Genomic DNA, 25,808 nt, shown 5'->3' with positions numbered 1-25,808 from the left:
TGTGTGATGCATTCGGTGACTCATTTGACAGGGGTGTGATATTGCTGGAAAATAAAACCCCATTGAAAGATGAGTTAATATCGTGACCGGATAATGTACAATTTGGCCACCAGTATAATTAATTAATCAGGAACAAAAACTCCCACGAAAAATACACGGTGAATGAAATCACGTATCGGCGTGAGCCTGCGCTTCGTTGCAAAACAATGGAATCATTAAGCGGTGAAGTCTGTGGTCCTTCCAAACCGCAAACACCGAAGTTTGAATCCCAGATTTAAATTCTTATTTCACTAAGTGAACTACAGGTCACTATACAACCGGGCGTAGTGGCGTGCGCCTGTAATCTGGCTACTCGGAGGCTTGGGTTGGAGGATCGCTTGAGGACGGGAGCTCTGCGCTGGGCCGCACTATGAGAGGGTGTAGAGCAGCCCGGAATCATGGCGAAGCCCAATCCTTATCCCTGTGTCGTAAGAGGCGACCAGGGTTGCGTCAGGAAGGGCATCCGGCGTAAAACCTGTGCCAAATCAGTATGCAGATCATAACGGATGATCCACTGGGGCGACCCCTAACGGGAGCAGCCGAAAGAAGAAGAACAACAACTACAGGTCACTATTTGAAAAAGATTCAAGTTTGGAGGTGTCGTGATGAGCACTACAGGTTAAAGGTGTTGTGGAAATTTTGAAATCAACCTCCTCAATATAATTTGCTCAAAAGTGAAATGGACAAAATTCCTCACAAAAGAGCATTGATCTTGGGTATGCACAGGTAAAGCGATGGGCAGCCAGGTATAGGAAAAGAGGAAGCGGACTTCAAGAGCAGACACACGGAACTTGCCTAGAAGACTGCTATGGCAGGCTCTTGGCAGGTATTTCATGGAAAAAAGGGGAAAGAAAGAAAAATATGTTTGGATCCAGAAAGGAGACCACAAACCTCACATTGCCTCATAAAACAAGAATGACATCCCACTGACCGACGGTGTCGTAAAAAAAAAAAAAAAGAAGAAAAAATTCTCACACAGCTTCAGAAATGCATCTGTGCGTGCTAATACTCGTGTGATGAGAGAAAGCTAACGGAGCATGCAGTACGGTTTGGGCGATGGGAGGCCAGATAGAGAGAGAGAGCGGGGTTATATAGAAAGAAGAGTAGCGCACGTCGGTTCATCGGAGAGGGTTGAGGAGTAGCCCGGAGGTAGTCCAGGAAGGGGAGGTGAAACTTAGAGACTGTCAGACAGAGAAAGATGAATAAGAGGTAAAGAGGCGTGAGGGAACACGGCAGATCAACGGACTAAATCAAAACCACATGCGTCCTGCCACCGTTACCCCATTTCCCCCTGTATCCTCACTCTGCTATTCAGTTCTTCACCACACTGTGCTACACCCAGTTCGATTCGAGCTTTGTTTACAGTGTGCTCAAGCTGCATTTTGCCATCTTTTCTGATTCACTCCTCCAAAATCATGAAACTCAAGCTCACAACAATGTACTACTGACCCAACAACATCTACCCTCCCCATATAACTCATGGCACTGTCTGGGGGGAATAAGAACTTCCCGTTCGCTCTTGCTAATGCCGCTGTGCCGGGACATGTCACATGCTATAGTGTTAAGAGTAAACATCGGCCTTTGACAGTGAACCAGTCTGATTGATGAAACTGTTTACTAAACCTGTAACGTCACTGTGCCAAAATGATGGGATCATTCACGTGGAACAAGCACAGCAGCATAAATCTAACATGCATTCGTGTAAAATTATATATGCATAATTATATATATATATTTGTATACATTATTAATTTTAGTAATTTTATAACCATCCATGCTCTTCTTCAGTGGTGTTTCAATCCAATTTCCCTGCCATTCCAAGGTGCTTCAAGGGAAAGCACAAGCTTGGCAAGAGGCATATCATTGATGTTTTTCAGGCCGATTCAACACATGAAACATGAACTTCATTCAGTAATACTAGCAGTAGCTCGTGGTAAAAAAAATACCATGATAGAAAAAAAAAAAGACGCCCTTTATTCTTGCACAAGTTGAAAGAGCTCTAAATGGGACGTTCAATAAGGAATGTCTTGAGGTGTTGTGTGCACCTGCCCCTTAAAAAAAAGAAGAGAGTAAAATGAGTTTAACAACTTATTGATTTATTTTAAAAAAAACATTTCATCGGTAAACTTATCGTGGATTATATGAAGATAGTTTTAGGCTTGTGAACAAAGTACAGGCTGTCCACAAAGTCTTGTTCCGGTTTAAAAATCATATTAAAACCAAACCAAAAGAGATATGTGGTGTACTTTTCATCAGTGCCAACTTGTTAGTATTTCTGCATCATGAACTTTGTTCCATTTACTTGTCCAACCAATGGCAGTTGTGGAGGTGTGGTTTTAAAAAAAAATGGTTTCTCACCAATCATTTTGCCCTCTTGTTGACATATTATTGTCACATGAACACAGTGACCAGTCTTTGCCATAAAGCCCTGTAGCTCTTTCAAAGTTGCCATTGGCCTCTTTGTGGCCTCTCTGATCAGTCTGCTTTTTGCTTGATAATCCAGTTTGGAGGGACGGCCTGATCTAGGCAGGGTCGTGGTGGTACCATACGCCTTTCCCATCCCCTGATCTGTGCCTTTCCACAACTTTATCCCAGAGGTCTTTTGAAAGCTCCTTGGTTCTCATGGTTGAGTCTTTGCTGTGAAATGCACTACCCAGCAGAGGAAACCTACAGGAACAGCTGATTTTATCCTGAAATAATAATCAGAATCACCACTATTTAACACAGGAGGAGGCCAATTAACTTGGTGCGTGATTTTGAAGGTGAATGGAATGGTTATTGATATTATAAGGGGAGTGGATACTTATACAACCGAGATATTCTAGTTTTGTATTTTTAATTAAATTTCTGAAATTTGTAGAATTCTTTTTTCACCTGGAAGTTGTGAGGTAAGATATGTAAATAAAGGTTGAAAAAAAAAATCTGATTTCATGCAATTTCATTCAAGGCTAAAAGAACAGAAAAGGTGAAAATTTTGAAAGGGGGTGTAGACTTTCTATAGGCTGTGTATATGTACTAGTGGGGAACCCATGGGAAACCTACGGGCATGAATGTGTACGGACTGTACGATATCCGCACTGCCCCTCTTTCATATCCGATGCTTCACTCACGAGAGGGGGGAGGACGAGAGAATCATGCACAGGGGTGAGGAGAGAGGTGTGGGTGAGGGGTGCGAGAGGGTGTGAAGTGATTTACTTCTGCCTTCACTTGATTGACTTGGGAGGATTGCCTTTATTGAATTGACTTGAGAGGGGGGAACCTGCCTTGAGAGATTTACTTGTTCATTTTTAAACTTGAAAGCATCGAATACACTTCACATTATCTATCTGTAATTCCAGCAATCTCTGTGTGTGTGTGTGTGTGTGTGTGTGTGTGTGTGTGTGTGTGTGTGTGTGTGTGTGTGTGTGTGTGTGTGTGTGTGTGTGTGTGTGTGTGTGTCTGTCTATATGCGACCGCCGTTTCTCGACGACCGCCGGTCCGATCTGATTGAAACTTGCCAGGAATATTGCTGGGGACCCGCGGATGTGCCTTTTCGAGGTTTGATATCAATCGGACGAGCGGTTCCAAAGTTACGGCCATTTATCTGTCGACCAATGACAAGACACGGTGCTGTGACATCACGAATGACGTCACAATTAATGTTTATTTACTTATTTATTTTTTCACCCACAATTGACGTCACAATTCTTCTTCTTCGTTTGGTACGACGTCACAATCGATGCTGGGGACCTGAGTATGTGCCTTTTCAAGGTTTGATATTAATCGGACAAGCGGTGCCCAAGTTATGGCCATTTATTTACCAAGCCAATGACAGGACACGGTGCTATGACGTCACGAATGACGTCACAATTAATGTTTATTTATTTATTTGTTTTTTGTTTTTTTTGTGAATACATTTACAGAGAGAGGGGTGAGAGAGGATGGGGGAAAGAGGATGGGGGAGAGGAGGGGGAAAAGAGGGGGGAGAGAGGAGGGTAAGAGAGGGGAGAGAGGGGGGAAATAGAGGGGGCGAGAGAGGGGAGGGAGAGAGGGGGTGAGAGAGAGGGGGCGTCACAATTCAAGAGAGGGGGAGAGAGGAGGGGCGAGAGAGGGGAGTGGGTGAGAGTGGGGGCAAGAGAGAGAGGGGCGAGAGGAGGGGGAGAGAGGAGGGGCGAGACTAGGGGGGAGCGAGGGGGCAAGAGAGAGGGGACATCACAATTCTTCTTCGTTTGATATGACGTCACAATTGACGCTGGGGACCTGAGTATGTTTCCCAGGTGTTTCCCAAGTTATGGCCATTTATGATACGGTTGGTCCGATCTAATTGAAATAATGCCCCAATCCAGTCGTCATTTACGAGAGCGAAGGAACGAAGCTGCACATACTGGCACGCACCTACGGGCCTGCACAGTGCTATGACGTCACGACACGTCATGACAGGACACGGTGCTATGACATCATTCATGACGTCACAGTTGTTCTTTCTTTAGACATATATATATATATATATATATATATATATATATATATATATATATATATATATATATATATATATATATATAATGCCCCAATCCAGTTGTCGTTTATGAGAGCGAAGGAATGAAGCTGCACATACTGGCACGCCTCACCCACGAGAGAGGGTACTGGCACGAGAGAGGGGGAGAGAGGGGGGTGAAAAAATGCCCCAATCCAGTCGTCGTTTCCGCACCTACGGGCCCACACTAGTAAATTAAAAATTCCTTAAACAACATTATTAATAAATATTGGATTCCATCGTTAGTCCACATATATTCAGTTTATTACATACAAAGTTTTTCTAAGTGATGTTTAATTATATAGTTGGAAAAGAGTTGTTGGTTGTCTTGAATAAACTCTTTATATATAAGAGTATATACACCCGAGGAACATGAAAAATGGAATTCGACTACAGTTTGATACCCAACTTCAGTTTTCTCCAACAGGGAACTCTCCCCCTTACTCTTGTTCTCCCCTCACTCTTATCCCTCCCACCCCCTCCCCTCACTCCTCTCCTCTCCTCCTCTCTCCCCCTCTTCACATCGTATCTGATCAGATATATTCAAAACGGATATGAACCTGGTGTTTGCTTCGTGCATATGGTGGCTGGCTTGGGATCTTAGGGTCCTGAGTTTGAGTCCCATTGTCCACTGAATTAACACTAGGTGGGGTTGGCTCAACCTGTCATCCTTCTGAGGGCAGCGAAATGAATACCAGTGTACTGGTACAGGGGCACAGCATCAGCGGCATAGTGGCACCTCAACAAAATGATTGCTACCCGGCAGCCAAGCTGTTACATGTAAGAAGAAGAAGAAGAAGATGAAGATGAAGATGAAGATGAAGATGAAGATGAAGATGAAGATGAAGATGAAGATGAAGAAGATGAAGAAGATGAAGAAGATGAAGAAGATGAAGAAGATGAAGAAGATGAAGAAGATGAAGAAGAAGAAGAAGAAGAAGAAGAAGAAGAGGAAGAGGAAGAGGAAGAGGAAGAGGAAGAGGAAGAGGAAGAGGAAGAGGAAGAGGAAGAGGAAGAGGAAGAGGAAGAGGAAGAGGAAGAGGAAGAGGAAGAGGAAGAGGAAGAGGAAGAGGAAGAGGAAGAGGAAGAGGAAGAGGAAGAGGAAGAAGAAGAAGAAGAAGAAGAAGAAGAAGAAGAAGAAGAAGAAGAAGAAGAAGAAGAAGAAGAAGAAAACATCTCTGAGAATGCATTTTTGTCTAAAAACGCAAATATTCATCCGATTTTTTTTTTCACCTTTGCTGAAATGAAGTCATAAACCATCTTAGAAACTCCAAAAGATGAAATCGGATATTGAATTATCGTTAACATAATGTCATGAGGTAGTCTGAATGGACTTGATATTACAGGCCTTAATTTCACTTGAAATGCATTTTTTTGTCGAAAAACGCAAATTTTCATCCAATTTTATTCGTTTTTTTTTCTTTTTTCAAATGAGTCTTAAACTAAACCATCTTAGCGACCATCAATATATAATTCCAGCAGTGTGTGTGTGTGTGTGTGTGTGTGTGTGTGTGCGTGCGTGCGTGCGTGCGTGCGTGCGTGCGTGCGTGCGTGCGTGCGTACGTGTGTGCGTGTGTGTGTGTGTGTCTGTGTCTGTCTGTCGCCGTTTCTCGACAACCGCCGGTCCGATCTGATTGAAACTTGCCAGTAATATTGCCGGGGACCCGCGGATGTGCCTTTTCAAGGTTTGATATCAATCGGATGAGCGGTTCCCAAGTTATGGCCATTTTATTGCTTTTTTCAGTGTTGGAAAGTTGTATATATCGCAGCTGAAGTGTCGTTCCACCTTATCACCTTATCATGCCATTTTTTCCCAAACATATCTCAGAATAATGATAACAGCATATTAATAATAATAATAATAATAATAATAATAGCACAATAATTGGCAGTAATAAAAAGAATAACGTGATACAATGACCAATGTCTGTCAGCCAATAACGACCTATATATTGTCTGTCAACCAATAATGACCAATAACGTCTGTCAACCAATGACAGGACACAGTGCGATGACTTCACGAATGATGTCACAATTAATGTTTATTTATTTATTTATTTATTTACTTTGCACGATTGATGTCACAATTCTTCTTCTTCATTTGGTATGACGTCACAATCGACACTGGGGACCTTAGTATGTGCCTTTTCAAGGTATGATGTTAATCAGACAAGCGGTTCCCAAGTTACGGCCATTTATCTGTCAACCAATGACAAGACACGGTGCTATGACATCACGAATGACGTCACAATTAATGTTTATTTATTTATTTTTGCACGATTGACGTCACAATTATTCTTCTTCTTCGTTTGGTATGACATCACAATCAACGCTGGGGACCTGAGTATGTGCCTTTTCAAGGTTTGATATCGTTCTTCATCCATTTCAGTTGTTTCCCAAGTGTTTCCCAAGGTTTGAAAACTGTTTTTTTTCCCAAGGTTTGAATTAATTGTTCAAATTATTCATTAATCCCAAGGTTTGAATTTTCCCAAGGGAAACAGCTGTTTCCCAAGGGTTTGAAAGCTGTTTTTTCCCAAGGTCAGAATTAATTGTTGTGCTTGGTAGACATTTGTGAATACATTTACAGAGAGAGGGGCGAGAGAGGAGGGGGGAGAGAGGAGGGGGAGAGAGGAGGGGGGAGAGAGGAGGGGGGAGAGAGGAGGGGGGAGAGGGGGGGAGAGAGAGGGGCATCACAATTATTCTTCTTCTTCATTTGATATGACGTCACAATTGATGCTGGGGACCTGAGTATGTTTCCCAGGTGTTTCCCAAGTTATGGCCATTTATGATACGGTTGGTCCGATCTAATTGAAACAATGCCCCAATCCAGTCGTCGTTTACAAGAGTGAAGGAACGAAGCTGCACATACTGGCATGCACCTACGGGCCCACACTAGTGAAAAATGAAACCAGATATCGAATTGAAGTTAACATAAGGCCGTGAGAGTGTAAGAAAGTGCGAACCTCACTAAAGAGGTAACACGGAGTGAACAAAATGGCGGCGATTCGATTTTGAAGCCCCTCCCTGAACTGGGAAGCCCCTCCCTGAACTTGGAAGCCCCTCCCCGAACTGGGAAGCCCCTCTCTGAACTGGGAAGCCCCTCCCTGAACTGGGAAGCCCCTCCCCGAACTGGGAAGCCCCTCCCCGAACTGGGAAGCCCCTCTCTGAACTGGGACGCCCCTCCCCGAACTGGGAAGCCCCTCTCTGAACTGGGACGCCCCTCCCTGAACTGGGAAGCCCCTCCCTGAATTGGGAAGCCCCTCTCTGAACTGGGAAGCCCCTCCCTGAACTGGGAAGCCCCTCCCCGAACTGGGAAGCCCCTCCCCGAACTGGGAAGCCCCTCTCTGAACTGGGACGCTCCTCTCTGAACTGGGAAGCCCCTCTCTGAACTGGGAAGCCCCTCCCTGAACTGGGAAGCCCCTACCCAAACTGGGAAGCCCCTCCCTGAACTGGGAAGCCCCTCCCTGAACTGGGAAGCCCCTCCCCAAACTGGGAAGCCCCTCTCTGAACTGGGAAGCCCCTCCCTGAACTGGGAAGCCCCTCTCTGAACAGAAAGACCAACCGACTGGTGGAGATTTATATTTATATTTATATAGATATATTTAATTCGATCTATAACAACCAGATTGTTTTCCTTCCACACTTGACACAGCCCACCGTGACGGAATACAATTTGCTGCGCAGAACACTGGAAGAACCTAATGAACACATATCTTCACCGAATTAATGCAAATGACCACCAAACCCTTTATAAAAATTCCCTGTGGAACTCTACAGAAACCCTTCAGAAGACCCAATATTTTCTGTCGAGTTTTATCGGATTTCTAAGGGGAGAGGACTTTAGGAAATCAACAAAACAATGCCACCACCCACCTCCACAGATAATATTGATCAATCACTCTTCTTTCCACCCATTCGTCACCACTGTCGTAAATGAGTACCAACCCCTGTCCGTACCTGACCCTTGTAAGGATAAACAAGCATAATGTTTCTTTATACACAGCCGACATATAATTAATATTACAAAGATCACAATGAGGTCCCGTATGGCATATACATGTAAAAAAGTACCCTGCCTAGGCTCTGAAGAAGCCTCTCCCAGGGTAAGATGACCGATTACAATTGCCTGTAACAGCATGGGTCTGAGTCAAGTTCTCCACTTGCTTTTCTTTAGGAAAACTTGCGGTGCAACTGGAAAAACTGCGCTCAAAGCTATCAGTTACATTCACAGATACTTTTCCTTTGTGTATTCTTTTCCACACTGGCATGTGACATTCATTGTTGAATAGATATAAATTTAAAGTGTCAACTGAGGGGGGGTGCTGGGGGGGGGGAACTGAGAGTCCAAAATAAACCTAAAGTATGAGGCCAATGCAAAAGAAACGAAGAATAAGCACTTGTGTCAAAACAAATACAACACAAAGGACAGGCAAGGTATCGAGACTGTTGTAGAAAAGGAGAATCCCCCGAAGGCATTGGACCAACAAAGGTCTTTCCATCAATCTTCTTTTAGGTCAGTATGTTCCCTTGCCAATTGGCAGGTAATGATGATATATGTTGGATTGCCACCTGTTAATAAAGACAAGCAAATAGCTAAACTTGTATATGAGGACGTACAGAAAAATATAAACATCAACACACATAATGTACATGAAAATAAACACAGATATATAAACATAGACAGAAATGCCATCGTTGCAACAGCTGTTTTGAAGGAAGCATGGCCGAGCAATGCCTGCCCTAGGCCTTGAACGGCTGACTTGTAGCCAACATTCCCCATCGCTGTGCATGGCCTATGCTGGCCTGCACCATGAGAACGTCCAATGTGCCAAGACACACAACCGGCCCACCGGCACTCACAGCTCCCGTTGAGCTCATGCTGCTTATACTCCCTCCAAGTGCTTGGCTAAGCCGCAGCGACGCGGCTCAAAAAGGAGAGAGAATCGGTAACTGCAGGGTCGGCCATCATCCCATATGGTGCACAAGCGGCCGAACTCTTTTTCATCCGAATTTACTCCTCACCCATCATAAACTAAGATTTAAACTGAAAATGGAAACAGCAAAAACTTTTTCTGCTCACTCACACACTCCGTAGGGGTTGTCTGTTGAGGCGAAGACGCCGCACTTGACGGGGCCCATTTCAGTCGACATAAATTCCTGGTTCACATTGTGTGATTTTACCTTAATGCACTCACGTGAACACACCTGGGGATCTCCAGATATGCCAAAGGGCAAAAACATCTGCTTTCCGAACAGATCTGACGTATTATTAAAGACAGTGAGGATACATGGCCAGAGGAGATCCAGAAGGCTTAATCCTCGGATTGCATTACAAATAGCCGACCCTCGACGATTTTTCATGTAGTCATAAAATTACAGGAGAGTCAGTAAAATCCACGTAAAGTAGCTTTTAAGAGTTAGCAATCTTTTAAAAAGTTACAAAGCAAGAACATACTCATCACAAAACAAGTAAGCAACAAAAGTTTTGAGGCTTACAATGTTTTCTTTGTGGTATGTTCTGAATAGGACCAGCGCAATGACCTGTACATTCCCTTTACAAGAACGTCGGTGGAAGTCAAAGTTAAATGATGTGGAAACAATGTGGTTGTGTGAAATGATTGTGCAACGACGTCGGGCAAAGGACCACACGGACAAGTTTACATCAAAAGTACGTGTGACCACCAATGACTCCAACACAAGCTGGTACGCATCTTGTCAACGACCAAATCAGATGATCCTCTCGCTGTGGGATGTTGCACCATTGTCTGATGAGGGCCACTTCTAGGTGAATGAGAGAATGTGCACAAACTTAGCTGACCTTAGGATATCTCAAGCATGTTCCAGATCCAGGATTTAGATCCAGAGATATGTTGGTGTTCAATATTGCATTTCCTTTCCGCATCATTTCCATTTACTAAAATCCCCTTTGAACCCTGAGCTCCTTGGACATTCGGCCTCCCCACTCTTGGCTCCCTGAAGAAAATTCCGGCCGCTCGGGTAAATGGAAGTTTGAGTAGTGGTCGGTAAAACGGCCACTCAGGTATGTGGAGGTTTGAATAGAGGTCGGTAAAACGGCCACTCGGGATTCTGGAGGTTTGAGTAGCGGTCGGTAAAACCGCCACTCAGATATATGGAGGTTTGAATAGCGGCTGATAAAACGGCCAATCAGGTATATGGTTTGAATAGCAACCGGTAAAACGGCCACTTTGGAATATGAAGATTTAAATAGTGGACGGTAAAACCGCCACTCAGATATATGGAGATTTAAATAGAGACCGGTAAAACGGCCATTCAGGTATATGGAGGTTTGAATAGCGGCTTGTAAAATGGCCACTCGGCTGGATGGAGGTTTGAATCATGGCCGGTAAAACGGCAACTTGGGAATATGGAGATGTGAATAGCGGCCGGTAAAACGGCCATTCAGGTATATGGAGGTTTGAATAGAGGCCGGTAAAACGGCCATTCAGGTATATGGAAATTTGAATAGCAGTCGGTAAAATGGCCATTCAGGAATATGGAAATTTGAATAACGGCCGGTAAAATGGCCATTCTGGTATATGGAGGTTTGAATAGCGGCCGGTAAAACGGCCATTCAGGTATAAGGAAATTTGAATAGCGGCCGGTAAAACGGCCATTCAGGAATATGGAAATTTGAATAACGGCCGGTAAAATGGCCATTCAGGTATATGGAGGTTTGAATAGCGGCCGGTAAAACGGCCATTCAGGTATATGGAGGTTTGAATAGCGGCCGGTAAAACGACCATTCAGGTATATGGAGATTTGAATAGCAGTCGGTAAAATGGCCATTCAGGTATAAGGAAATTTGAATAGCGGCCGGTAAAAAACAGCCATTCAGGTATAAGGAAATTTGAATAGCGGCCGGTAAAACGGCCATTCAGGAATATGGAAATTTGAATAACGGCCGGTAAAATGGCCATTCAGGTATATGGAGATTTGAATAGCGACCGGTAAAACGGCCATTCAGGTATAAGGAAATTTGAATAGCGGCCGGTAAAACGGCCATTCAGGAATATGGAAATTTGAATAACGGCCGGTAAAATGGCCATTCAGGTATATGGAGATTTGAATAGCGACCGGTAAAACGGCCATTCAGGTATAAGGAAATTTGAATAGCGGCCGGTAAAACGGCCATTCAGGAATATGGAAATTTGAATAACGGCCGGTAAAATGGCCATTCAGGTATATGGAGATTTGAATAGCAGTCGGTAAAATGGCCATTCAGGTATAAGGAAATTTGAATAGCGGCCGGTAAAAAACAGCCATTCAGGTATAAGGAAATTTGAATAGCGGCCGGTAAAACGGCCATTCAGGAATATGGAAATTTGAATAACGGCCGGTAAAATGGCCATTCAGGTATATGGAGATTTGAATAGCGACCGGTAAAACGGCCATTCAGGTATAAGGAAATTTGAATAGCGGCCGGTAAAACGGCCATTCAGGAATATGGAAATTTGAATAACGGCCGGTAAAATGGCCATTCAGGGATATGGAGATTTGAATAGCGGCCGGTAAAACGGCCATTCAGGTATATGTAGGTTTGAATAGCGGCCGGTAAAACGGCCATTCAGGTATATGGAGGTTTGAATAGCGACCGGTAAAACGGCCATTCAGGTATATGGAGGTTTGAATAGCGACCGGTAAAACGGCCATTCAGGTATATGGAGGTTTGAATAGCGACCGGTAAAACGGCCATTCAGATATATGGAGATTTGAATAGCGGTTGGTAAAACGGCCATTCAGATATATGGAGATTTGAATAGCGACCGGTAAAACGGCCATTCAGGCATAAGGAAATTTGAGTAGCGGCCGGTAAAATGGCCATTCAGGTATATGGAGATTTGAATAGCGACCGGTAAAACGGCCATTCAGGTATATGTAGGTTTGAATAGCGGCCGGTAAAACGGCCATTCAGGTATATGGAGGTTTGAATAGCGACCGGTAAAACGGCCATTCAGGTATATGGAGGTTTGAATAGCGACCGGTAAAACGGCCATTCAGGTATATGGAGGTTTGAATAGCGACCGGTAAAACGGCCATTCAGGTATATGGAAATTTGAATAGCGGCCGGTAAAACGGCCATTCAGGTATATGAGGTTTGAATCGCGGTTGGTAAAACGGCCATTCTGGTATATGGAGGTTTGAATAGCGGCCGGTAAAACCGCCACCCAGATATATGGAGGTTTGAATAGCGGCCGGTAAAACGGCCATTCAGATATATGGAGATTTGAATAGCGTCTGGTAAACCGGCCATTCATGAAGATGGAGATTTGAAAAGCGGTCGGTAAAACGGCCATTCGGGTATATGGAGGTTTGAATAGTGGCCGGTAAAACGGCCATTCAGGTTTATGGAGATTTGAATAGCGGCCGGTAAAACGGCCATTCAGTTATATGGAGGTTTGAATAGCGGTCAGTAAAACGGCCATTCAGGTTTATGGAGATTTGAATAGCGGCCGATAAAACGGCCATTCAGGTATATGGAGGTTTGAATAGTGGCCGGTAAAACGGCCATTCAGGTTTATGGAGATTTGAATAGCGGCCGGTAAAACGGCCATTCAGGTATATGGAGGTTTGAATAGCGGTCGGTAAAACGGCCATTCAGGTATATGGAGGTTTGAATAGCGGTCGGTAAAACGGCCATTCAGGTATATGGAGGTTTGAATAGCGGTCGGTAAAACGGCCATTCAGGTATATGGAGGTTTGAATAACAGATGGCAAAACAGCCATTCAGATATATGGAGGTTTGAATAGCGGCCGGTAAAACGGCCATTCAGGTATATGGAGGTTTGAATAGTGACCGGTAAAACGGCCATTCAGGTATATGGAGGTTTGAATAGCGACCGGTAAAACGGCCATTCAGGTATATGGAGGTTTGAATAGCGACCGGTAAAACGGCCATTCAGGTATATGGAAATTTGAATAGCGGCCGGTAAAACGGCCATTCAGGTATATGAGGTTTGAATCGCGGTTGGTAAAACGGCCATTCTGGTATATGGAGGTTTGAATAGCGGCCGGTAAAACCGCCACCCAGATATATGGAGGTTTGAATAGCGGCCGGTAAAACGGCCATTCAGATATATGGAGATTTGAATAGCGGCTGGTAAACCGGCCATTCATGGAGATTTGAAAAGCGGTCGGTAAAACGGCCATTCAGGTATATGGAGGTTTGAATAGTGGCCGGTAAAACGGCCATTCAGGTTTCTGGAGATTTGAATAGCGGCCGGTAAAACGGCCATTCAGGTATATGGAGGTTTGAATAGCGGTCAGTAAAACGGCCATTCAGGTTTATGGAGATTTGAATAGCGGCTGATAAAACGGCCATTCAGGTATATGGAGGTTTGAATAGTGGCCGGTAAAACGGCCATTCAGGTTTATGGAGATTTGAATAGCGGCCGGTAAAGCGGCCATTCAGGTATATGGAGGTTTGAATAACAGATGGCAAAACGGCCATTCAGATATATGGAGGTTTGAATAGCGGCCGGTAAAACGGCCACTTTGGTATATGGAGGTTAGACTAGCGGCTGGTAAAACGGCCATTCAGGTATATGGAGGTTTGAATAACAGATGGCAAAACGGCCATTCAGATATATGGAGGTTAGACTAGCGGCCGGTAAAACGGCCATTCAGGTATATGGAGATTTGAATAGCGACCGGTAAAACGGCCATTCAGGTATAAGGAAATTTGAATAGCGGCCGGTAAAACGGCCATTCAGGAATATGGAAATTTGAATAACGGCCGGTAAAATGGCCATTCAGGTATATGGAGATTTGAATAGCGGCCGGTAAAACGGCCATTCAGGTATATGTAGGTTTGAATAGCGGCCGGTAAAACGGCCATTCAGGTATATGGAGGTTTGAATAGCGACCGGTAAAACGGCCATTCAGGTATATGGAGGTTTGAATAGCGACCGGTAAAACGGCCATTCAGGTATATGGAGGTTTGAATAGCGACCGGTAAAACGGCCATTCAGGTATATGGAAATTTGAATAGCGGCCGGTAAAACGGCCATTCAGGTATATGAGGTTTGAATCGCGGTTGGTAAAACGGCCATTCTGGTATATGGAGGTTTGAATAGCGGCCGGTAAAACCGCCACTCAGATATATGGAGATTTGAATAGCGGCCGGTAAAACGGCCATTCAGGTATATGGAGATTTGAATAGCGGTTGGTAAAACGGCCATTCAGGTATATGGAGGTTTGAATAGCGGTCGGTAAAACCGCCACTCAGATATATGGAGATTTGAATAGCGGTTGGTAAAACGGCCATTCAGATATATGGAGATTTGAATAGCGACCGGTAAAACGGCCATTCAGGTATAAGGAAATTTGAGTAGCGGCCGGTAAAATGGCCATTCAGGTATATGGAGATTTGAATAGCGACCGGTAAAACGGCCATTCAGGTATATGTAGGTTTGAATAGCGGCCGGTAAAACGGCCATTCAGGTATATGGAGGTTTGAATAGCGACCGGTAAAACGGCCATTCAGGTATATGGAGGTTTGAATAGCGACCGGTAAAACGGCCATTCAGGTATATGGAGGTTTGAATAGCGACCGGTAAAACGGCCATTCAGGTATATGGAAATTTGAATAGCGGCCGGTAAAACGGCCATTCAGGTATATGAGGTTTGAATCGCGGTTGGTAAAACGGCCATTCTGGTATATGGAGGTTTTAATAGCGGCCGGTAAAACCGCCACTCAGATATATGGAGATTTGAATAGCGGCCGGTAAAACGGCCATTCAGGTATATGGAGATTTGAATAGCGGTTGGTAAAACGGCCATTCTGGTATATGGAGGTTTGAATAGCGGTCGGTAAAACCGCCACTCAGATATATGGAGATTTGAATAGCGGCTGGTAAACCGGCCATTCATGAAGATGGAGATTTGAAAAGCGGTCGGTAAAACGGCCATTCAGGTATATGGAGGTTTGAATAGTGGCCGGTAAAACGGCCATTCAGGTTTATGGAGATTTGAATAGCGGCCGGTAAAACGGCCATTCAGTTATATGGAGGTTTGAATAGCGGTCAGTAAAACGGCCATTCAGGTTTATGGAGATTTGAATAGCGGCCGATAAAACGGCCATTCAGGTATATGGAGGTTTGAATAGTGGCCGGTAAAACGGCCATTCAGGTATATGGAGGTTTGAATAGCGGTCGGTAAAACGGTCATTCAGGTATATGGAGGTTTGAATTGCGGTCGGTAAAACGGCCATTCAGGTATATGGAGGTTTGAATAACAGATGGCAAAACAGCCATTCAGATATATGGAGGTTTGAATAGCGGCCGGTAAAACGGCCATTCAGGTATATGGAGGTTTGAATAGTGACCGGTAAAACGGCCATTCAGGTATATGGAGGTTTGAATAGTGACCGGTAAAACGGCCATTCAGGTATATGGAGGTTTGAATAGCGACCAGTAAAACGGCCATTCAGGTATATGGAAATTTGAATAGCGGCCGGTAAAACGGCCATTCAGGTATATGAGGTTTGAATCGCGGTTGGTAAAACGGCCATTCTGGTATATGGAGGTTTGAATAGCGGCCGGTAAAACCGCCACCCAGATATATGGAGGTTTGAATAGCGGCCGGTAAAACGGCCATTCAGGTATATGGGGATTTGAATAGCGGCTGGTAAACCGGCCATTCATGGAGATTTGAAAAGCGGTCGGTAAAACGGCCATTCAGGTATATGGAGGTTTGAATAGCGGTCGGTAAAACGGCCATTCAGGTTTATGGAGGTTTGAATAGCGGTCGGTAAAACGGCCATTCAGGTATATGGAGGTTTGAATAACAGATGGCAAAACGGCCATTCAGATATATGGAGGTTTGAATAGCGGCCGGTAAAACGGCCACTTTGGTATATGGAGGTTAGACTAGCGGCCGGTAAAACGGCCATTCAGGTATATGGAGGTTTGAATAACAGATGGCAAAACGGCCATTCAGATATATGGAGGTTAGACTAGCGGCCGGTAAAACGGCCATTCAGGTATATGGAGATTTGAATAGCGACCGGTAAAACGGCCATTCAGGTATAAGGAAATTTGAATAGCGGCCAGTAAAACGGCCATTCAGGAATATGGAAATTTGAATAACGGCCGGTAAAATGGCCATTCAGGTATATGGAGATTTGAATAGCGGCCGGTAAAACGGCCATTCATGTATATGTAGGTTTGAATAGCGGCCGGTAAAACGGCCATTCAGGTATATGGAGGTTTGAATAGCGACCGGTAAAACGGCCATTCAGGTATATGGAGGTTTGAATAGCGACCGGTAAAACGGCCATTCAGGTATATGGAGGTTTGAATAGCGACCGGTAAAACGGCCATTCAGGTATATGGAAATTTGAATAGCGGCCGGTAAAACGGCCATTCAGGTATATGAGGTTTGAATCGCGGTTGGTAAAACGGCCATTCTGGTATATGGAGGTTTGAATTGCGGCCGGTAAAACCGCCACCCAGATATATGGAGGTTTGAATAGCGGCCGGTAAAACGGCCATTCAGATATATGGAGATTTGAATAGCGGCTGGTAAACCGGCCATTCATGGAGATTTGAAAAGCGGTCAGTAAAACGGCCATTCAGGTATATGGAGGTTTGAATAGTGGCCGGTAAAACGGCCATTCAGGTTTATGGAGATTTGAATAGCGGCCGGTAAAACGGCCATTCAGGTATATGGAGGTTTGAATAGCGGTCAGTAAAACGGCCATTCAGGTTTATGGAGATTTGAATAGCGGCCGATAAAACGGCCATTCAGGTATATGGAGGTTTGAATAGTGGCCGGTAAAACGGCCATTCAGGTTTATGGAGATTTGAATAGCGGCCGGTAAAGCGGCCATTCAGGTATATGGAGGTTTGAATAGCGGTCGGTAAAACGGCCATTCAGGTATATGGAGGTTTGAATAACAGATGGCAAAACGGCCATTCAGATATATGGAGGTTTGAATAGCGGCCGGTAAAACGGCCACTTTGGTATATGGAGGTTAGACTAGCGGCCGGTAAAACGGCCATTCAGGTATATGGAGGTTTGAATAACAGATGGCAAAACGGCCATTCAGATATATGGAGGTTAGACTAGCGGCCGGTAAAACGGCCATTCAGGTATATGGAGGTTTGAATAGCGGCCGGTAAAACGGCCACTTTGGTATATGGAGGTTTGAATAACAGATGGTAAAACGGCCATTCAGATATATGGAGGTTAGACTAGCAGCTGGAAAAATGGCTGCTCGGGTTGAAAGGACGAACTCCAATAGATTTCACAATATAGATATATAGAAGTAAATATGTAACTTGTCCATTTGGGTACAGCTCTACAAAAATGAAGTTGCTCTCATCGTCGTGCTATTAGTCATAGTCCATGTAACCACGCATAGCATGGGATTAAAAACATTTTTCTCAAAATAGTTTGTTCAAACCTCACCTGACATTGTACAGTTTGGCCCAGAAGTAATAGGGCAGTTGCTGGAACAATAATCACTGCAATTTCATTATTATTTCATTATTTACTATTTTTATTTTGATTGTTAATTGATTTTTGTTTGATGTTACAAATTTATCATTATTTTTATTACAGAATCCCCAAAAAGTGGAAGATTTGAACCATGGAGGATCTTTTCTGCTTAAATAAGGATTATCTGACTGCCCCCAACACTTCTGGGCCAGCCTGTAGATGCAGCCCATGCTTTCACCTTTTCATTGATAGCAAATTATCAACTTTCTGTGTAACTCTTCAAGCATAACAAAGGATTTATTCTAAAACCTACACAAACAAGCCAAAAATCAAGTTCATCAAACCAAAAACCAAAACATATTCCTACATATACCGACATTTCCAATACCTATGACTTCCTTTTTTTGTATTCATTGTCGAGGCTCGTATGAAAGCTTACACAAAATGCACAGCAAGGGATGGGAGTGGGAAGGACAAAACAGTGGGGATCAGAGACATTAGGAGATCTATGGAAGGGAGAGGGGTGGGACGGGGAACATGGGAAATACAAGATGGACATTACAGGGACTTTCAGGAAGGAAAGCAGGGAATTTGAAGGAGGGTTTATGGTGGATTAACAGGGGTAGAAGACATCGAGGTTTTGGATGGGGGAAGATAAGAGGTGGTAGTGAACAGCTGTTTTGAAAGCCTGGAGGGAAGAATGGGATTGAATAGAGTGTGGGAGTTTTTCCGAAGGTGGGAAAAAATAAGAATGAAGTAGTGAAGGTGAGCAGTGATTCGTGATTTTGGTAGTTTTATCAGAAGGGGGTTGGTGGCGGACCTTGAGCACCTTGTGGAAATATGGTGGGGACAAATCACAGACAGAGCAGGGGAGGTGAGACCAGAGAGGAGACGGGACAAGACAGAAAGGCCACGGACCTGCCGGCGGTGAGAGAGTGAGAGACCCAAAAATTCGGCCTCATCGCGGGAGATGCCGATGATCCTAAATGTCTCGGTTTCCACAGCGTGAAGCCGAGAAAGGTGAGAGGCAGGAGCACCAGCCCAGAGGGGAGAGCAGTACTCCATTAGGCTGTGGACAAAAGCTTTGTTTGTGGTCAGGAGCTCAGGTGGGCCGAGGAAGGACTTTGCACGGCAGAGGATTCCCAGTCGGTGACTGGCTTTGGAGACCAAGGATTTCTCAGGATTGAAAGACATATTCCAAGTGTTTGACCAGTTTGTGATTTTGTCAAGGTCTGAAGAGAGGGACGAGGCTGCCGTCTGTCAATCAGAAGGATGAGGGAAGTCACGGCAGAGAGTGAAGTCATCAGCAAAGAGAGGATTTTCCAGAGAGTCAGAGAGATCGATGATGACGATTTAGAATAGGACAGGGCCAAGATCACTGCATTGGGGGCACTCCAGCCTTGACAGGGAGAGGAGATGAAAGGATCCCCTTGAGAGCCACACGTTGGGTTGGCTATGATTAATTATCCGTGGTATCGAAGAACAAAAACACCCATACAAGTTCAATCACAAGTTTAAGTGGATATAACATACGTATATATTTTAAATTGTTGTTCCACGTCGCACTTCAGCAGATAAGCCGAAGAGTTGAGCTAACGGGTATTGTGGTTTGGGGGTGATGGCGATGGGTAGATTGGGGGAGGGGGGGATTTGATGGAGGGTGTGTGGGTTCGGTTCAGAAAAAAACAATTATTACAGAAACAACCCTCCAGGTTTCAGCATATTTTCCAAATAATAAACTGTTCCTGATTTAAAGTGCTTATTCTCTAATAAGTCAGTAAAGTGGATTTATTCCTTTTTACTCTAACCAGGAGAGGGTATTATATTTGAGTCTGTTTGCCTGTCTGTCTGACTGTCTGTTTGTCCGCACATAATGCGCCAACGTCGACCACAATTTTTACATGATATCTTATTTCAACCGAGTACGTCTATAAAGTATGTACCGTACAATTTGATTATATCAGTAGACCTAAAAAAAGATACGTACCGTACTATAAAACCACCCAAACCAAGTCCTGGTGAAGATCTGCAGTCTTTGATTACTCTTTGTTGTTCAATGAATGTTGTTGTTGTTCGTCTTTCGGCTGCTCCCGATAAGGGGTCGCCACAGCGGATCATCCATTATGATCCGCATACTGATTTGGCACAGGTTTTATGCCGGATGCCCTTCCTGACGCAACCCTGGTCGCCTCTTATGACACAGGGATAAGGATTGGGTTTCGCCATGATTCCGGGCTGCCCTACACCCTCTCATAGCGCGGCCCAGCGCAGAGCTCCCGTCCTCAAGCAATCCTCCAACCCAAGCCTCCTCATAGCCAGATTACAGGCGCACGCCACTACGCCCAGTATTGTTGTTCAATGAATGTCTTTGTCCTTTTAATTTCTCAGAGCCGAACGGAAATGGCAGATTTACAAGGAAACTTGGTGTCCGAGACGTCACGGCCTTTTCAGCAATTGGAGAGAACGAGGTCAGAGCAGAGATGGATAAAGTTGCTTCAAAGAAGATTAATCTCTTAACGACCAATAACAATAGATGCATGCATTGTATGTATGCACTGGCCACAAAGTCGAAGAGAAGTTTTCAAACAATATATATATATATATTTTTTTTTTTCCCATCTAAATGATGAGCGTCAGGGTCCGATCACACTTAAAAACATCTGCACATTCTTCCGGACATGCTACAAAAAAAAACCTTTGAGATTATGATTTCGCTCAAAGCTCGGGTCACGGCATCCTTGAGCTCCTTTATGCTTACATACCACCGCTGAGAAACTCTCCTCTTCAAAACCCTCCACAAAGCATTACCCCACGTCACATCGGGGCTGTGGGATGCCCACGGCGATGCAGAATGACATTCAATCCATCTGCCCAGTAATTTCCTGTTTACGTACCTCCCTCAGGTTATTAAAAATATTAGGATGTAACAAATAGACTAACCTCCGAACCGCCTCCCTCCCTTCCCTTCCCCACACTCTTTGTGAGTAATCGCGTGTCATCCTGTTCGTGTTCCCGTTTGAATTCCTGGCTCACGATTGAGGGAACCTTTGTCCAAATCCCCTGTGCCATATGTTTGTCCATTTTCTACTCATCTCCTTGTAAGTAATGCAAAAGTACACTGATATCTCCTTTGGTCTTTGTCGTGCCTGTGATACTGCAGAGGTTGAAGCTCCTCCAATGGTTCTAGAATCTAGATAATCGTAATAAATAAATACATCATTTAACCTGGTCTGTAAAGATGACAAGCTTGCTTGGCCTCTGAGTTGTCTCGTCTGGGTTTAACTCCCACTGGACTATGATCCAGGAATAAATTTAGAATATAAAGAACCTCCTTGAGCTTCTGCAGGAAGGAAGTTGCACAAAGGGGTATAACATCCTCCACATAAGATATTAAGTAAGCCAGGTGTCCTGACTGCTTGCACTCCATTATGATATTGATTAAACCCTGAACGATTTACGACAGTGATTCTGCATTCCTCAAGCACATTCTGCAATGCGCTTTTTCGTTTCCACTCTTCAAGCTATGCTCTACCACCATGACGTCTACTACGTCTTTCATAGCCAAATTTATCCCACCTTCTTGTGGACTTGGCTGGAGTGAAAGTTTGGCTCAAGTCTTTCATGAATTGTATTGGCAGGCCTGACGTCCGACTCGAGCTGATCTAGGCAGGGATTTGTGATTGCTTCAGGTTACCGGCGATAGCCCGACTGCTCCTCGCGAGAGACACCGTGGGATCTTCATGGTTCACCGAATAACGCGAGCAGACAGGACGCCCGGTTTGACGTGCGTCTGAGGGATAGCGCACTCTCTGAAGCACCAATCTGAAAGTTTGTCATCGAGTTAAGAATCAAACTCAGACGAGATAGCTCAAAGGTAAGTGTGCCACCCATGAACCAGCTTGTCAGACTTTGTCAAACTGTGATTTTTTTATTTAATTAAATTTTTACCAAGTAACCTGTGCACGGAGTACATTTGAGGAGAAGCCTGAAAGGCAATGTGAACTCAATATTCCAGTGGACAATTTTTAATCAGGCCTTTTTCTTTACACAATTGCTACCATTCAAACTGCTGATTAAGAAAACATTAATTTGGCTGCAGTTTGTTTTAATTATTTATTTATTGGATGTACAACCAATATTGGATAAAGGATACATAGATGGCAGAAAGGCTAACTATCAATTGCTTACAAGTTGAGAAGGTTGTCTCCATACGTGGGTTTCAGAAGGGGAACGGAGCCCTCCTAGGTCTGAAAGTATCCACCTCGGTGTGTGCGTGCATGCATGTGTGCGCGTGTGTGCACGTGCGCACGTATATGTGTGTGCAAGTAAGTCAGTCAGCGTTCTTGGCCGCTATCTCCACACGTGGGTGAGTTTCAGGAGGTGGAACGAAAACCACAAGGTTTCAAAGTAAGACAGAAAGTTTGGAAGTGCAGAGACCCAATAATAAGTTGTGAACATTTTTTTTGAAAAAAAATCTTTTTTTTACAGCTGAGAATGAACCCTAAACAGGTCACTGTCCACAGCAGAGTGGCAATTTATTGCAAGGAATAGACCGAGTGACTTTGCCAGGATAAACTGCTCCATACTCTGGGGACAACCAAGGCTTCTCAATGAGGTCCTCCAAAAGTCACAGGTAATTCTATAGTCGGGCAACTTCTCCTCCTCGATTCCCAAAATCTGTTCTCCAGAGGTGATCAGATGCAAAGTACGAAAATAACTCAATAACCACGTCTCTGCATCCCCTCTCTCATATCTATACACGAGAGATGAAATTGATGTGGCACTATCTTCCACCAGAATAGACAAAGCAGTAGGATCAACAAGATGGCGTTTACCCTGAGCCTTTGAATAACGTTGGATTCAGAGGATGAGAAAAAGCATGGTGTTGTCTTTGTGGTTAGGGTGGCTGGCTTCGGATCCTAAGGTCCTGAGTTTGAGCGCCGTTGGCTCCTGAATTAACACCAGGTGGGGTCTACTCAGCCTGTCATCCTTCTGAGGTCAGAAAAAATGAATACCAGTGTACTAATACAGGGGCACAGCATCAGTGGCATAGTGGCACCCCAACAAAATGATAGCTACCCGGCAGCCAAGCTGCCATACGCAAGAACAGAACAGAGGACGAGACTAGATCATGTCCCTATACATTAACGCTCACTCAAATGGTGATACACTAGCAATTTGATGACAGGCAATGCCATTTCCAATCCAAAACCAGAGAAACCAGCTTGATGCCTCAACCTACTGACTACAATATCACTCTATAAACAACATAGATGCTGCGGGAGCGACTTCTGTTGTCTCGTGTTATGCCGATAGTCGAGCTCCGCCGACCTAAAGATCCAGCTCGTTTCAGAACAGAAAGAAACTGTTTCATAACCAAGTAGTTACGTTAACCACAAATACCGAGATCGGCTTCCAGCTTGCCATCAATACTGTGTTCTGTATTTGTAAGCCTTTCATCAGCCGATTATATAGTGTGGAGACATCGACTGCTGATGAAAGTAGCCAAACCCTCTCCGTTGTTCAGCCACATTACAGGTCTTAATGTCATTGTTGAGCAATGGCCGTTTATGGGTTTTCCTCGGAGATGAGCTAAGTTCCTCATGGACCCGAAACGATGTTCTCCAAAAAGGTTCTGTGTTTGCAGCTTCACTATTAAATATGAACGTTGGTGATATGCCACACACAACATCAGGAAACTCATTTCTGCAGACGACCTTGTCCTTTGCACAAAGATATAGCCTTACGGATATAGGAATAGGATGTATACTCCCTATGGATCGAAAGGAAATGGAGGAATGCTTCACACTGGAAACTTCATCCAAACCCCTCCAAAAACATGCCAATCGCGTTATACTTGAGTAATCACCGGGCAAGTGCTCGCTTAGATGGGACTTTTTGCGGTAAACAGTCCAAAAATGAGACCTACCCAAAAATGTCTTCATGTTACACTGATTTGCAGCTTGACTTAACGAGAACATCTGAGGAAGTTTTGTGAACGGATGAAGACATGGCCCAATATTATCCAGAAACTTGAAGGCACCAGCTGGGGGGGGGGGGAGGGGGCAGATGCGCATACTCTCTGAACTACTGCCCGAGCCACGGTGTACTATAGGGTACTGTGCCTCTGTGTGGGCAGAGATCAAGCACGCCAAACACCTGGATCCTATCCGAAATTCTGGAATTCGAACTTTCACTGGGACACTAAAAACAATTAATTATATAATATATAGAGCCCCCTCCCTTGGCTGCCAGTGCACTCAAATAGAAGTAATACAGTATACTCAATGGATGTCTCCAGACCCAGACGAATCCAAATCTTCCCATTGATGAAAACCTGAAAACTTTAACTACCTCCCATCTCAAATCACAGAAATCATTCTGGAGCACATTCCAGTGCTCTTGGCGATATGGAACTTGACGTCCAAGATCAATGGCGACAGCGCTGGGAAAATACCAACATCCCAAGCAAATACCTGATTCCTGACCTGATAGAAGAGCATCATGGCCCTAGAAACAATGGTCTACAATAAACCAGATTCCCACACACCACATTCAGAGGGCTCAGCAACTGCACCGATGGAAAATCATCCCATGCTCAGAGGTGTCATCCAGCGTGTGACTGTGGGAATATCCAAAGCAAACCTTGGGCCAAAAATGTAACCATTGCGAATCGTGAACATTCAGCAGGGGCATTGGAGCAATCCACACAGCTGCAACTGATGCCATGATTTGGCTGTTAAAATTGCACTGGGATTTATGAGTGACTATATTCATCAAGTCATACTTGAGAACACTCAGTGGGGTGAGATTTAAATCTGCAGTCAGCAGAAACAGAAGCACACTCCGTTTAATCAACAGTGGACCCTTCAAGGACATGTATATGTATTTTGTTTCCAGTTACAAAGGTTGCTGAAAAGGATTACAACAAAGGGTGTTATATGCCAATAAGGTGGTGGATAATGGTGAGGGCATTGTACTTGTGTCATAAAGACTGTGCTTCTTGTTCTTGCTAGATGGACCACACACAGTTCTTTTGAGCTGGCCCGCAGCACAGAGACAACTAGCTGATTGATCTCCCAGGAGCGACCCAGAGATCCCGCACATCCAAAATGGTGCAACCCCACCTTAGTTAAACAAGAGAGAGAGAAAGAGAGATGGCCAGTCCACAGGGACTGATCGGTGCAATGACCATGATCCTGCTGCCCTGACAAATCCGGGCAGCAGTGAGGAAGCAGTGGTCCTCACGAAGCCCCCAATGGAGAAGATTTGGCCCCCAACTTGAAATTGGCGGTATAACCAACATGAAGTGGCATCCCAGATAGTTGCTAAAGACTGTTGTTTTACTCTTAACTGAAAGCAGAAGCATGGATGATTTGAAGTCTGAACTTCTGGAAATGAAGCTTGTTTCATGGTAATTACAAGGTCACCATGAGAATGTCGATAAAAACACAGTTGGTCAGAAATATCCTCCAGGGAGGAGAGGAGGAGGACATTGGGACCATACTCTGTGCAGGCTGACAAAGCAGATCCTGGTCCTCACGAAGCCCCCAATGGAGGAGATTGGGACCATACTCTGTGCAGAGCGTTGGTGCTGCTTAAGCAGTCTCCTGGGCTATTGGGCACAATCCTGGACGGGTCGCCACTCCGACACAGGATACCAGCAAGCTGGTACTCATTTTGCCGACCTCGGAAGGATGACAGGCAGAGTTAACCCCACCTGCTATTAATTCAACAGCTTCAGGGAGGAAGTAACTTAAAGTGATGTAAAGTAATGCCAGTACACACTTTG

General features: G+C 44.5%; 1 protein-coding gene across 1 annotated transcript in view; it reads right to left on the bottom strand.

Annotated features, from left to right (window-relative positions):
• LOC147017678 (FH1/FH2 domain-containing protein 3-like) overlaps nt 1-25,808 on the bottom strand; it is a 257,701-nt gene that overhangs the window by 102,313 nt on the left and 129,580 nt on the right. The window lies entirely within an intron of this gene.

The sequence above is a fragment of the Eptatretus burgeri genome, chromosome 11 (assembly GCF_056783735.1).
Source record: "Eptatretus burgeri isolate ZD-2024b chromosome 11, Ebu_testis_v1, whole genome shotgun sequence".
Taxonomy (NCBI): Eukaryota; Metazoa; Chordata; class Myxini; order Myxiniformes; family Myxinidae; genus Eptatretus; species Eptatretus burgeri.
This window is presented reverse-complemented; position numbering and strand designations above follow the sequence as displayed.